This window comes from Canis lupus, chromosome 25, assembly GCF_048164855.1.
Source record: "Canis lupus baileyi chromosome 25, mCanLup2.hap1, whole genome shotgun sequence".
Taxonomy (NCBI): domain Eukaryota; kingdom Metazoa; phylum Chordata; class Mammalia; order Carnivora; family Canidae; genus Canis; species Canis lupus.
In genome coordinates, this window is record NC_132862.1 from 6,931,242 (window position 1) to 6,946,539 (window position 15,298).

Consider the following 15,298-nt stretch of genomic DNA (forward strand, 5'->3'; position numbering starts at 1 on the left):
CCTACAGTTCCAGGTCTCATGATAGACTCTTTAACTCCTCTCTTCACACCAGTGTCATATGGGGCGGGGGGCGGGGGGCGGGGGGCCTGAGGACCAGGTCCCAGGGAAGCTGAGACTAACAATGCTCATTGGATGAGGTTTGCAACAGGGCCGAGAACTTGATCAGCAGCGCGGTCGCAGCGAGGGAACTTGGGGCGTGGGGGGGCAGGGGGACGACAAGGCTCCGGGCTCCACTGGGGCCGTTTTTCCGTTTGCTTTTTTTTTATTCTTTTTTTTTTTTTAATTTTTTAAAATTCTATTAATTTAGCGTGTGGCTTCGGGCTGGGCTCCCCGGAGCTCCGCAGAGGCACCGCGACGGCTAGCGGCACCCGGGATTTCCCACGAGCGCAGAGGGAACGGGGGGTGCCCGCGGCAGCCCCGCGCGGGTCGGCCCAGGGAGCGGCTGACGCACCTGGAAGAGGCGTCCGCACCTGCGGGGCAGAACCCGGGCGGCGGGGGGCGGGCGGAGCGCGGATCCGCACACGCAGACCCACGGCCAACGCCCCCGCACCGAGGCCAGAAGCCCGCCGGGTCCCGGGCGCCGCAGGCGAGGAGGACGACCCCGGGCGCGGCCTCCCACCTGCGCATCCCGAGGCGGGGAGGCGGGTCCCTAAGCTGCCCGCGCGCTCGCCGGGCCAGCGGGCCCTCTGGGCGGGGCCACGGAGGGGCGGGGCCATGAGGGGGCGGGGCCACAGAGGGGGCGGGGCCTAGGAGGGGCGGGGCCAGGTGCTGGGCTGTCTCTGCTTGTCAAAAGGCAGCGGCCGAGCGGGAGGCGCCGGGAGCGCGGAGCAGCGTGCCCACCGCGGACCAGGTGCGGACCCCGCGCGGCGGGGAAGGCGGGGGTGGGCGGGGGTCCGAGGATCGGGCCTGGGCCCGGGGGCGGGGCGTCGGGGTCCCGGCCGGGAGGGTCCGGGTGCACGCACGCCGGAGTCTAAATCGCAGCAGCAAGCTCGGCTCCCGGGGATCTGGGCTGTCGTGCCATGCGGCAGAGGCGCGGACGGCGGGGACAGGGAGGTCGGAGAAGGGGCTCCAGCGCGTGCCTCCGCGCCCAGGCAGTCCACGCACACTTGCTCGGCTAGCACAGTGCTCAGCACTTGGGCGACAAGAAGCATTTGTTTCCTTCCTCTGTTGGGGAGCCTGCGCATGGAGTGGAGGAATGAGAAAGGGAGAGCGGCCGTCGGGGGTGCCGAGGTCTCAGGTCTCGGGGAGGCGTGTGCGTAGCCTTGTCACCTTCTGGGAGCTGTGTAGGGCCACCTGCGGTGGTGGAATTGGATCTTTCAAGTAGAGTTTTTCCTTTCCTTTCTTTTCTTCTCCAAACCACCAATGATTTTAGACCTGATTGGCCCTAATACCCTGGATTTAGTTTGTTTGTTTTTTTTTCAGGAGAGCCTAGCCATAGCTGTTGAGAGGAACTCAGGCGCAAGCACCTAATCGAGGAGGGGGCTCAGGGAGTAGTTTCTGTCTGGGGAGTGAGGGGTCCCACATCTGTGGGTGGTGGGGGGAGAATTCAGGAGAAGTAACTAGGAGGGAACAACGCGTGATCTGGAGGGAGCAGTGGACACTGCCCCCCCCCCCCCCCATGGACCACTGAGGCTGAGACCCAGACTGCCTGGGCTGGGAGAGCACTGGGTCTCCCAGCAGAGGCCCTTCCCGCATCTCCTCCTCCTCCTCCTCCTCCTCCTCCTCCCTGCGGTGAGTGAGTCAGCCTCCTGTCTGGGCTCAGTTGCAGCCAGAGGGGCCAGAGCCCAGGCAAGCAACTGGGCAGGCATTTTCTGAGCATTGCAGAAGCTCTCCTGGGCAGAGTCAGCTCCAGTCCAGCTCCCTGCTGGAAGGCTGTCTTCCTCGTGGCCGGTGGTGGCCACTCCTGCGAAGGGGACACCCAACACAGCAATGATTATGGGATGGCTGTGGTAGGATTCCAGAAAGGGTTGACTGTGAAGAGATTGTGGATTTGCAGTAAATCCACCCCTCTTCTCCTTCTCCCAGGATCGGGAGGTGCACCCCAGCGCTGTAGACTTCCAGCCTTTCGTTCCATTTCTGCCTAGTGATCTTGTTAGCGGCTCATCTCTGTTAACAAGGTGGGTGTGCACAAGAAGTCAGGAAGATTCTGGGATTAGGGAAGGCATGGTGTTGTCAACGACAGTTTTGAGCCAAGCTAAGAAGTGGGGGTGGTTTGTTGAGGTGGAAATGAGTAGTCTGGGCACTGGCACATCCACCCTGTGAACTGCGAGTGTTGTGTATTGGGGGACCTTCCTTGTCCCTTCCCTGTCCAAGTGCTGGAGGAAATTGAGAATCCTTCTGGAATGGTATGCAGCCAGACCAGGAGGTAACGAGCCTGTAAATTTCTCTCTGGCTTTTGTTTTGGGTGATTCAGATCCTTGAGGAGAAATAGGAGCCCCAGAGTCCATTACCTGCCACTCAGCAGCCTCTCTGGATCCCTATGAGTTGAGCCCACAACCAGGCTGTGGTGTGGGGCTGACTCAAACTGAAAACGGCTGGAGATTCATAGTCTGTACTCTAACTGGGACCCAGGGCTTCAGTTTGGCTGGTCCCTCATTAGCCACGACTTGGACCCTTTCCAGGGTAAAAAGAAAGAAAAGAGAGAAGAGGAAAAAGGTAAGAAAAGAAGGAGAGTGAGATAAGGAAGGAGGAAAAGAGAGTTAGGAAGCTCTCCTGACCTTTCAAAGCTCCTCAGTCAAGGCCATCACACTTTATTTGTAGAAACACTGTGGAAGGTCTGGTACAGTTTGGGGTGCCCTGGTTATTTGTATTTATGGGTTTTCAGTCTTCTCCCTTATCCCACATCAGAACTCATTTAGCCCCTTTTGGGGGCTAAGTCCCAGAGGAAGCACGAGGAGGACCTCCTGGACCCCACCCTCCACTCTCACAGCAAGGAGCCAGTGTCCAAAGCCAGTGTCTCCCACATTTGGCCTGGGGCTTGGGGGCCAGACCAAGCAGTTATCCAAGCAGGAGAGGGAGCTCCAGCTGTTCAGTTGTGCACCCCACATGCTCAGGAAGCAGCAGCCATCCCAGCCGAAATCTGCTTCTGGAACCTCTGCTAGAAACCTGCTACTGTCTTTGTCCAGCAGTTGGGTTCTGGTGGCCAGAGGGCCAGAGTCAGGAGCATCTGGAAGTCTGAGCTTGGATGACATTCCAGTTCATTTCTGGGCAGGAGGCGCTCTGGCACTCCAGTTTTCCGTTCGTCACTGCCTCGAGTCTGTTCTGGATGCAGGTAGAAGGAAGTAAGGAAATGACAAGGTTTGATGAAGAGTCTCTTGTGCACCCAGCTTGGTGCTAGGCCCTCTGTGGGATGACAGGAAGCAGAACCCACCAAATTGGGCCTCTTCCCTGAGACAGTGTGAGCCCCAGGAGGGGCAGCTTCCCTCATCTGTCTCTCTACTACCATCTGGTTCTGAGAGGATCCAGGACAGGAGCTAGCCTGCCTGTCGCTCTGGACCGCAGGGCCTTGCTTCCAGTCATGCTTTTCTCTAATTCCCTCTCCGCCCTGTCCTGTGTCACTGCCCTCTCAGATGGGCTCGAGACAGTGACCATATAATCTACTAACCAAACTGGGGACTTCATGTGTGACGGGGTGCTGTCAATCGCTGATGTCAGGACAGTGGACATATGCTGCAGCTGTCCAGGCCTCACTGGGACATTTCCAAACCTAGCGAGGTCATGCTGGTGAGGGGAAGATGGCAGGGAGTGGGTTTAATGAGAAAGAGAAGGTGGGAGAGGTCCTTCATGATGAGGGGATGCTGGCCGTAGCTTAATTCTGAGGGCAGCCCCAACACCCCACCTTGCTCCCTGGATTCCAGGCTTTTCCCTGAGGGCAGCACTGCTCCCAGCCATCCTCTCCCGCAACCCAACCTAGCACTCACTTGTGTGACTTCCCTTCACCCTTGACTTATGACTGGCTCCACCTTTGGTTTTCCTGCCCCACCCCTACCTCAGACAGGGACAGGCAGGCCTGCCAACTCCCCTTCAGCTGCCCCCGAGGGAATTGGGATTTATAATGGAGCCAAGACTTTGCCTCACGCTTCCTCTTCCCTCTTCCCCCATATCCGCAGCCTCTTCATTTTGTCTGTCCAGTTTCCCAGGTCTCTGGGGGCCACACCGTGCCACAGGGAAGTCCAGCTCTCAAGCGTGTAAACAACAAAAAGGAGAGGCAGTCAAACCTTGCTCGTGTGGGTAAAGGGCACAGGTCACCTGTAGTCAGGTTCTGGGGAACTGGTGAGCAGAGTGGAGGTCAGAGCCAGAGGAAAACTGCTTAGCAGGAGATGGAGTCAGTTCCCCATGGACACTGGAGTTTGACTGTCTCTTCTGGTCTGACCATTGGGGAAATGGTCCAGGGTGGGGACAAACTATTCTTGCTCAACTCAAGCTCTAGGCGTTGGTGGCAGCGACTAGCAGGCATCCTGCTGCAGTAACATGTAAAGAAATTGCTCTCCCTTCAGTGTCCTTGGTCCTCGTGGTGTAGATACTAAGGGTGGGCTCTCTGGAGACCCCCAGAGGTCCAACATGAGAGTGATTGGGGAGCTGGTATGGGGGCAGAGCACCACTGATATGGAGTAGGCACCGTCTACCCTTGGCAGGAAGGAAGTTGTTCTCAGCATCAACCAACGAAGAAGACAAATGAAGACTTCTTGGGAAGTCCCACTCTTTGAGGTCACTTGTAGGGAGAGGGAAGGGAAGAGATCTCCTGGGCTGGAGGGGTGAGGGGTGGCTGGTTCGTAAAGGCAAAATCGAGAAGCTGAAGCAGCAGACGCTAGGGGAATCTCAGTGTGTGTCATGCTTTTGCGAACCTGCCCTGCAGGTCCCGTGCCAGGGAATAGGCCAAGCAGTGTTTCCAGAACCAGATGCCGCACAAAGTCCCCATTCTGCACAGGGGAGAGTCCTGGTCCTGAGCAGGGTGTGGGCAGCAGTACCAGCGGGCAAGTGGAGTTTGGGCAGGACCCAGAAGCTGGTTCCTGGGAAGCTGCTGCCTCTCACTGGCCTACTGACCACAGGTTGGAGCTTTGAGGCATTGTGCAAGGTGTGACATTCCAGGCACTGTGGGGCACCTATGAGGCCCAAGGCTTTGCTGGTGACATGTCCAGTGTGTGCCATCTGCTGGCATTGGACTTGTAGCTCTAGGAATAGCTACTCACTGACGGCTCAGCTCTGTTGTACCAGGTGCTGTGCTAGGCCTTCCAGACCTGCCACAGCCTTGTGAGGTAGGAATCTCTGCTACGCTCCTTTTACAATGGGAAACTGAGGCTCCGTGAAGTTGAGCAATGTGCCATAGCTGATGAGCGGGACAGTCAGGACTCACATCTGGGTCCCTCTTAACCTCTTCTACATTCATGGGAAGCCACAGGGCATTTAGTGCCATGCCTTGTACATAATAGGCCTGCAATAAATGTCTGTGAGTGGCAGGGTTAGATTCACTAACTGGTTTGAACAGGTTGACCTGGGAGCAAGCTCGCTTTGCCCAAAGGTTACTCTGGGGACAGTGACCTCTCAGAAGGAGGCTCCCTCTGCCAGCACCCTCAGGCCTCAGGGCCTCTCCAGCAGTCTTGGGTACCTAACTCGGGTAAAAATTGCAGACAAGAACTCAGAGAGAGAGCTCTGTGCGGAGAGATTGCATGGGATCAAAAAAGACTCGAATGGTCTGGAAGGCAAATAACAAGCACTCTCTTAATTTCCAACAAACTGCTTGTTGACAACCTACTATGTGCTAAGGGCACCAAGGGAAAGTCATTGTCCCATTGGCCAACCGGGAGCTAATCTCATCCTATTTACCCTTCCCCCTCCTAGCTCCCCCTCAAGAAACCCTCCTGAACCCAGTCCACCTGGAAGGAGAAACAGACTCTAGCCACATCTGACGACCTCCGCCAGGCATTTGCAATTTCTTATTTCCTTTAACCTTGATAGCTTCTGCTTGGAAGAAGCTGCTGTTACTCTCTCCAGCATGTATATGGAAATCTGAGGTTGAAGGAGATGCAGCAGCCTGCCATGCTGCAAAGTTAACCCATGACCACTGCTCTACACTGCTTGCTGGTGCCGGGCCTGGCCCTGCCAAACCACTCGCAGAGCCAGAGCCTGGAGACAGAGGAAAAAGGAAGAGAAAGTGCTCAGGCCGCCCTTCAGCGGGGGCCTCAGGGTTCCTTGGTGTACGATCGAAATGCTCAGCAGTGCTGGTAGAAGCTGTGCTCTCAGAAGAGGAGGAATACAGGGTTTGAGTTAGACATACTTGGGTTCAGATCCTGGCTTTGTGACTTTCTGGTTTGTGACCTTGGGCAGGTTTCTTAATCTCTCTGAATCTCAGTTTCCTTATCTATAAACTGGGGTAAGAATAACTCCCTTATGGAGCTGTATGAGGATTAGAGATGACATAAGCCTCTGGCACAAAGTAAGTCCTCGAAAAGCATGGGCAGACAGTCCTTTAGCAGATATGCATTGAGGGCCTACTGTGTGACAGGCACTATTCAAGATGCTGGGAATTTAACAGTGAAAAGTAAAGATTCAAACAAACAAGGGGTAGTGGAAAGGGAGGTGGAGGTGGTTGGGGTGAGTGGGTGACGGGCACTTGATGGGATGAGCACTGGGTGATATGCTCTATGTTGGCAAATTGAACTCCAATTTTAAAAAAAGAATTTAAAAAGAAAAAAAAAGAAAAGAAAAGAAAAGAAAAGAAAAGAAAAGAAAAGACTCTTGCAACTGTTCGCAAATTTACAAGACCAGAAACTCATCGTTGAGAGAGGTCCCTTTAGAATCCAAGAGTGACTGCCTTGGCACCTGGCTGAACTCAGATTTGGTACATTTCTCTTGCGGCCATTTGTTAGCTAACGAGCTTGGGAAAGTTATTTAGCTTCTCTGGGACTCGGAGTCTTCAATTCCTTTTTTTTTTTTTTTTTAAACTGTGAACTATACCCACAATATGTTTATGTATAGATTAAAAAATAATATAATATCTATGTCTTATATGTATCTTGTACACATCACCCAAATTCGGAATGGAACATCTGTAGTGCCTTAACAGCTCCTGTTCTTCCCCCCCATTTGCATCCCCTTTGTCCCTCTCCACCCCTTTAATATTTTGAATCTTAATGAGTTATTTTCTTCCTTTTCTTTTTCTTTTTTTTTTCTTCTTCCTTTTCTTTTAAAGTTGTCATCTATGTCAGCTTTACAAAGCAGTGTATTGTTTATCTTCACATGTCTTGGGGCTCACCCACATGCATGTTCTCTGTGATGTATGGCTTTCACTCCGGGTCACGTTTCTGAGATGCTTCTGTGTTGACACACCCAGAGGCAGTTCACTAGCTTTCACTCAGTGTGGTGTCCATTGCAAGGATGTGCCACAATTTGTACATCCTCCGTCTCGGTGATAGACGTTTGGGTTGTTTCCAGTTTGGAGTTATTATGGCACCACTGCCTGGACTACGCTGTGCTTGTGTCCTGGTGCACGCGTAGGTGTTTCTCCGGGGCACACACCTGTGGGTAGAGCTGCTGGGGCACATGGAATTCTGTTTGGCATTGCTCTGCAGTGCCAAACCCTTCTCCACAGTTGTACCGAAAAGCACTCCCTTCAGCAGTGGATAAATTTCCCCTTCTTCCCCCATCCTCTTCAACACCTGATATAGACTTCATTTCTAAAATGAAAAAGTTGCATAATTGAATCTTCCTTGACCAGCTTCCGTGTCCACCTATCTGGTGTGTTGTACACAGGTGGCCCTGTATTGGCCACGGCCTGACTCTGCGAGCTCTGTGCAAGCGTCCCTGGGTGCAGTTGAAGTCTTCCTTGTTGGGCTTCCAACAACAGTGAGGGAGGGATCCCATGTCTCCAGGCCCATCCAAACACTTGGCATTCTGTTCAGTTTGACCCAGAGCCTGGTGGCAGTGCTGAGCGCATACTAGGTGACTGATTAATAACCACTGAATTGCATTTTGTCAGGGGTGTTGGGATGGTTTATCTTCTCTGGGCATTGATTTTGAGAAAAGGACATGGAAATATCAGAACTTTGTGCTTATTAGCTAATCAGAGCTCAGGGTGCTGGGGACAGTGAGGGATTTACATCTGTCCAGGGCTTTTTGAACATCTGAAAGCTTCAGGTGAGGTTCAGAGTCTGGCCTCAATCTTTGACCCTCTGACTTGTCCAATCTGAGGAGCAGGGGATGCAGAGAACAGAGGAGGTGCCCTGGGGAAAGGAGCAGAATGTCCACGGAGAATCCTTTCCCCTTCCAAGGTTGAACACTCTGCCTGGAGGTACTGGGGTGAATAGACGTTCGATAGAGCCAGTGTCCTGGCAGCCACATAAACAGCCAGCTGCCCACTCACCCAGCCACCCACAAAAGAATGTGGCTGGCTGGGCAGTTGCATGGGCCACCCCAGGCCGCAATCCTGTAATTACCCATCTAGTCTGTGCCTGTCAGCTCCAGGGCAGGCGAGTGCCTCTGCCCTGGGCCTCATCTTGGTCACTAGGCCCGCGCCAGGTTTGGTGGTAGGGCCCCACCTCGTCTCCAATCACTTCCCACCCCAACTCTGCCCCCATGGTCTCTCTCTGCACCAACCTTTGACCTTTGTGAGGCTAACATATCATATAAAAAGCTGACAATCATAATAACCCAAGGGTTATTATAACTCACACATTCCAGGCACTGTGTTAAATTTTTTCATGCATTTTCTCACATGTGCCCCTTAATAGTCCTATGGGGTAGGAAATACTGTTATCTCCATTTTATAGAAGAGGAAACTGACATTCAAAGAAGTGAAGAGGGGGGCGCCTGGGTGGTGCAGTCAGTTAAGTGTCCAACCCTTGGTTTTGGCTCAGGTCGTGATCTCAGGGTCATGAGATGGAGCCCCACGCTCAACGTAGAGTCTGCTTAAGTTTCTCTTTCCCTCTCCCTCTACCCTTTCCCCTGCTCTCTCTTTCTCTCTCAAATAAATAAGTCTTTTTAAAAAAGAAGAAGAAACAGGTATGAGGCAGGACCTTGACAAGGAGGAGGAGGAGGAGGAGGAGAAGTAGTTAAATTTCTTGCCCAAAGTCATCGAGCTTCTCAGAACCAGAACTTAAATTCAGATCTTCTGAAGTCTAGAACAGCTGCCCCCGCTTCACCTGCCCACCACCTGTCCTGCACAGTCACCTGGTTGTTAGGCTCCATCTTTTCTCTTCCCTTTCTGTCTGAGGAGGGCCGGAAGAGAGGCAGTAGATGGTGCCAGTAGAGGGTGAATGGGACAGTTCCAGGCTGGCCAGGATGATGCTGGAAAACACCTTCGGGGCAGAGTTCTTTGTTCCAAACAACTCTGAATTTCCGGACTTCTGCCAGGGGTGGGAAGGTACCTCTGCCCAGCCTATTTGGCAAGCACCCCGACATCTTGGGTGCCATGATGTTAAGAAGTGGGGGATGACAGCCTCAGGTAAAATTCCATTATAATGAACTCCATCTGAGATCTGAATGGCTTTGTTGAGATGAAATTATGTTAACCAGTGTGCAGTAGAAGAATTCAAGTGTGGAGCCTGAGAAACTGGAGGGGAAGTGGGGCTGATTTGCCATTAAGTGTTTCTTAGTAAAGCTCTGGAAAGTTTTGGAACTTAGAAGGAGAAAGAAGAGTCAGAGGCACCCCTGGTGCCATCTTGAATGCCAAGCTCCTGGATAGCTGGGGCAGGGCCGGGAGGGGAGAGCTTTATGCTCAGCTGTACCTGACAGGGCTGTGGCCTTCTGTTCAGCTGTCCATGCCTCCTCTGTGTTGTCTGGGAACAGGGCTGGGTTCCATCTCTGAAGTGTCCCTACTCCACACAATACTTAACTCAGATATGCTCAAGAGTTGTTTGCTAGATGGAACTATGTCTGTGGGTAGCCTGGGAGCCCTGAGCTATATAAAAGAGACTTTAAAGGCAAATGCTTTGCATGACTAAAACACTCTAAAAAGCTGGGCTGCAGCTCAGAGGACTTGGCCCCGGCTATTGAAGCAATCCTGCAGAACAGCTAAGGTGTTTTTCGAGCAGGTGCCACTGCCAGGCACCATGCTGAGCACTTGATGGGCATTATCTCATTTGAGCCTCACAGACAAGGAGGTAGGTATTGTTCTTTTTCTCATTTTGCAGGCTTAGAGGGCTCTGATGGCTGGTTCTGAGATGCAGCTGGTGGGAAGTGGCCAGGAGGCAGGGTTTGTGCTCATGTAGGCTGCCTTCATGGCCTCTTCTCTTACCCCTATCTCCCTGAGCACAGAGCTCTGCTGAGAGTGGTGGGCAGATGATGAGTGAGGCTGGAGGCCTACAGGCCCTGGTGGGGTGGGGCAGAGGGCACAGCCCGGTCTGGAAGAGTCGCTCCATCTCAGGGCAGTAGGGTTGCCAGTGGAACTACAGCCTAGTGTGGCCAGATTATTCCCATTTTTTTTTTTAACAGGCAGCTGGACATCCAGAGTTTTTCCCAAAGTGAAATCTATCTATTTTTCAAAAAAATTGGCAACTATTTTAAAAATTCATGATGGCCTGTGGTGATGGTGGGGAGTGGCACACAGAACACATTCATGGCCAGGTTTAGCCTGTGGGCCTCCAGTGCGTCCTCTGAACATGCATGTGACTGTTAGACAGCATGGAACCAGGACAGCCCTTGTTGATACAGAGCTCCTTAGTCGGGGCATGCTCGCTCTCCAGGGGCCCCCTTCCCAGCACATGATAAAACTTCATAGGGTCGAGTGTCTCTTTCTGGAGAGTTAGAATGAAATCTGTCCAGTGATATTCCATGAACAAATCCCCACCACCACTCCCTGACTCTGTATTCCCCGTCAGATATTTTCCCATAGGTATTAGAAGGAAGGTTCTGCATAGAGAAATCAAAAAGAAACAAATAGTCAAGCAAAGGTCTCTAGGAAAAAAGGAAGAAAGGAAGGAAAGAAGGAAGGGAGGAAAGAAGGAAGAAAAAAAAGAAAGAAAGAAAGAAAGAAAGAAAGAAAGAAAGAAAGAAAGAAAGAAAGAGAAAGAGAAAAAGAAAGAGGAATTTGGGGATTGGGCTCAGCAGGCACTGAATGATGCAGAAGTTGCACTTCGGGCTCTCCCAGGCTGTGAGGACCTCCTCACAGAGAGAGTCATACCCCCAGTGTTCGAGCTCACAGCCTTCTACTTTCATACCTGAATTTCAAGCTCCTTTTTAAATTATTATTTTTTTATTTTTTTAATTATTTTTAATTTTTAAAAGACTTTATTTATTCATGAGACACAGAGAGAGAGAGGCAGAGACACAGGCAGAGGGAGAAGCAGGCTCCATGCAGGGAGCCCGATGTGGGACTCGATCCCCGGACCCGGGATCATGCCCTGGGCCCAAGGCAGGCGCTAAACCGCTGAGCCACCCAGGGATCCCCTCATCCTCCTCTAAAAACCTGGGGGGAATAATTGTAAATTAGTAACTGACGTTCTTATGGAGTCTCACATTATAAAACACTTTAAATCATTGATCTCCGCCGATACAGCAGTGCTGTATAGTGAGATAGGCAGATGGATAGCAGCGTTTTCTCTTTCTTCTTCCTTCCATTCCATGAGAGGAGAAACCATGGGGGATTGAAACCCAGGGTGCGGGCCGTACCAGGTTCCCACAGGCCTGCCCTTCCCTGCCGCCCCCACTCCTCACCTGGGGTTAACCCAACTAAGGTCTCCCCCCCCCCAAAAAAAAAATCCCCCTCCAGGGTGGGAGTGTGGAGTGAGTGCGGAGAAGGCCCTAAACCAGTGGGTGGCCCGTGGCCAGCTTCCTCCCCAGGCCCCCACTGCCTGCCACCTTGAGCTATTGTTCCCAAAGCTGGGCAGAAAATAGCTCACTCCAGGGAATTATTTTTGTCTCTGTTAAACTTCAATCCTGAGCTACTGAAGAGCCTGGCTGCAGAGTTGTTTTTCAGGTCAGGGGGAGCTGAAGTGAGGTATCCGGGAGTGTGGGGGAAGCAGTAGGAGGAGCTCCCCCGACCCCCTGGGCCACCCAAGCCAGGGGCAGAGATGGGCCACAGGCCCCTGGCCTCCTCCCCTAGAAGGCTGCCAGCAGCTGCCTAACCAGCAGCAGCTCCAGCTGATGGAGGGGAGCCTGCCCCGCCAGCTGGAGGGGGGTCCTTCACAGCCCCTTACCTGAGTACAGGCTCTGAGCTGCTCCCTCACTAGCCTTTTCCAGGGATGTTTGCTGCTGCAGGGAAAAAGCAAAGAAGGTTGAGTGAAAGGAGGGGCAATTCTGTTACCTGGTGCGGAGGCGCAGGTGGGCAGCAGGCTCTGGCCTCTGGGCAGCTGGGGCCTGCAGACAGGTGACTGCTGAGGAGGGAAGGGGGTGCTTCCTCTGGAGACCCCGGTGTAGCTCCTCCCTTGCCCTGCAGCACCCCTGAAAGGTGCTCTGTGTAGCCAATCTGTTCCATCTTTGCCCCTGGGTGTCAAAGAAAAACAAGGAAAAGGCAGATGGCCAGTGGATAGGGCCGGGAGGGGATTACAGTTTGGAGAGAGTTCATGGGTTAGGACAAAGGCAGTTATTTCCTACCACTCTGTGGCTCTGGGGAAGAATCTTCCAGAGAGATTTAGACGTTTTGGCCTGAAACCCTGAAACAAGGTCATCTTCAGTGACAGCTCTGAGGGGAAGGCCAGGCTTGTGTTGTTGCCAGCAGCGAGTGTGGACATTTCGAGGCAGGGTATGGGCTGGCGTGTGCCCACACATGTCGGGGACTTTCCACAGGTGTCCATGGACAAGTTGTTTGTGAGCATTGTGTGTTTGTGGCTGATGCCCTTTCCTTACAGCGATTCCTGGCAACAAGGAAGTGACCTTGTTGACCGGGAGAGAGCAATGAGCCAAGCGGATCAGTGGAGGCAGGTTTGGGGATCGGGTGGCTGTGTAGAGCTCAGCTCTCCCCATGCCCAGCAACCATATCTGGCCACTCTGGACAGATCGGTGCACTCAGTATGGATTGAACTGGTGACATGCAGCTGGGCGCTTCACCTACTTCCGTCTCCCCTTGCCGAACCTTCTGTTCTTTCTTTGGTTTTCTCTCAGAGAACATATATTTTCCTATTGAGCGGGGCTGAGTGTTCCAGAGCGCTCTCCTTTATCTCTGCCTTTCAGCTCAGTTTTGATGGTCCTATTCCTGGGCTAGCGCATTTGCCCCAAAGGAGGATGGGGGGTGGGTGGCTCTGCGTGTGCACCAGCTGGGACTCAAGTGTCTAAAGAAGAGGCCCACTGTTTGCTGACCGTGGGGCCTTTTCCCAATAAACTCGTGGGAGTGGGAGAGAGCCCTATTTTAATTTTCTGCACAGCACTCGAGCTCGATTCAGGGTGGAGTAGGACTCTGTTTGGAGTCTGAAAGTCTTCAGCTTAAATATCATTACAATAATTTACAATTCCTGGTATTCAGGACTCTGGGTTTACCAGAAGAAGTATTCCGTAGAAGGAAGAATGGAATACACTTCCTATGACAATGAGCGTGGCCAGTTGGTTCATCTCTTCCTGGAGGCCTCTCTGGCTCTCCGGCCGTGCAGAACTCCTGCCTCCAGTACGCTCTTTCCCTTTTGCCTCTCGGCTTCTGCATGAGTACTGCCTGCCTGGGACCCTCGCTACCCTTCACACCACTGCCATGTTGAACTATGATCCTTCTCGTCTCCGCTCGCAGGCCTCCCCCTGAAGAGCCTTTTCTGCCTCTCCAGCACAAGGCCCGGGGCTCTCCTGCACGCTCTCGGCATGTGCGCTTGCCTGTGTCACAGCATGGACTTGTCCTTCCTGTTTGTCCTCCTTGGTGGACTATAAGCTCCAAGAGCACAGGGTCTCTCCGTTGTGTCTCTGACGTCCAGGACAGGGCTTGCCATGGTGTCGGTACTCAAAGCCAGCCAGGGGTCATCATCAAAAAAGATAAGGCATCCGAAGCCAGAACCAATGCCCAGCATAGTGTGAGGCCAAGAGGAAATGTTAGAGTTCCTTGGCCATCCAGGGGGGGTCCCCCAAGAAGACATCTACACAGAAGGATGCCTGGAATCCCAACAAAGCTGAAGCTCTGGAAAAGATCTTTAGGGGCAAATCATTCTAATGGGAAACTGAGGAGCCCCTGGTGTCACCTTGGGGTGCTCCCAAGGCGCTCTGTGCTCTAGAGGGAATGGGAACCTTTCTATTTGGCCCAGGCCCTGAGAAGCTTCCTGAATATATGGGGAATGTCCACCCTCTCACTAATAAGACAGAGGGGCTCCTCTGGGTAGATCAGCACCTTTGGGACTGGAGCCACCCTACCTGTCTCGGAGGACCCGGGATCCTTCACTGTTTCTGGCCCAGGCCTAACAGTCTATCCCAGCATAAGGGAAAGGCTTTGCAAGGCCCCTGAGAGCTGGGAGCAAACAGGAGTCCGGGCCCAGTGAGCCAGAGCTAGCCCAGTGTCTGGGTTAGGGGCCGCTTTGGTCAGGGCAGCTGCAGCCCTCACTGCCACCTCTGGGCCCCAGCCCCTGGCTTGCCACTTTAGTCTTTCCCTGCACACTGTGCATTCACATGGCAAAGCAGGTGAGGAAGTGCCAACTGCCCTGATGACACACAGGTGGCATCACAGGGCCACTGAGCTTCAGGACCCACTAGGAGAGAACAACCAGGTGACAGATGCTTGACCAGCCCTAAGGGACAGAAGAGGTAGGAGAAGGATGGCACTGTGGGACAGAGAGAGAGGAAGGGAAGGGTGATGGGCCGAAGGGCTTGATAATTGGTGGCATCTGAGGAGCCGCGGGTCCTTGCAGAGGAAAAACGCAGATGTGTAGCTCGGCTTCTCGGCTTGCAGGGGAGAGGTGGGAATGATCTATTTTTCCCCACTCTGAACGGCCAGATTTTCGGAAGCCACAGCCAAAGGGTGGGATGGTCCACTTTTGCCCAGTTCAGGGGAAATGTGGCATTCTGGACAAAGTTCGTTGGGAGTGGTGGGTTTGGGACCAAGAGCAGGCTTTCTGCCCTCCGTGCACCTCTCTGGAGCCTGTAAGTCTCCTCGTTTTCCAGGCTCTAGACTCTCCAGTGACTGTCCCCACAGCAGTTCCAGCTCCAATGAGCACAAGCTTACATCAAACTGCAGTATGCCAGGCGCCAGGCACCGTGCTGAGTGCTGCGCAGAGAAGCTGGTCCCTGCAACAGCCCCGTCACCCAGGTGCTCTGGTGGCCTCATTTGTCAAGGAGGATGCAGGAATGGGCTTTGGGGAAGCTGGATGGTAGTCAGATTGCCAAGGGTGTCAGGCTGGCCAGGTTGGTTGGGGACATAAGCAAGGGATCTGATGCTAAGAATCCTGAGTATCTCTGAGCT

At 53.2% G+C, this 15,298-nt stretch overlaps 1 protein-coding gene and 1 long non-coding RNA gene across 3 annotated transcripts in view; one reads left to right on the plus strand and one right to left on the minus strand.

The window, feature by feature from the left end:
- Positions 1-738: 738 nt before the first annotated feature.
- VDR (vitamin D receptor) overlaps positions 739-15,298 on the plus strand; it is a 56,642-nt gene continuing 42,082 nt past the window's right edge. Inside the window, exon 1 of one of the 2 annotated variants that reach the window (XM_072798191.1) lies at positions 739-850. The gene's annotated coding sequence lies outside the window, so the exon portion shown is untranslated. The remainder of the gene's footprint in view (positions 851-15,298) is intronic. The other variant, XM_072798190.1, reaches the window with a different exon arrangement.
- LOC140616809 (uncharacterized) lies at positions 11,206-12,764 on the minus strand. Its single transcript, XR_012017144.1, has 3 exons — positions 12,529-12,764; positions 12,239-12,417; positions 11,206-11,401 (listed from the first exon to the last, which is right to left on the minus strand). It is a non-coding gene; the product is annotated as an uncharacterized lncRNA (long non-coding RNA).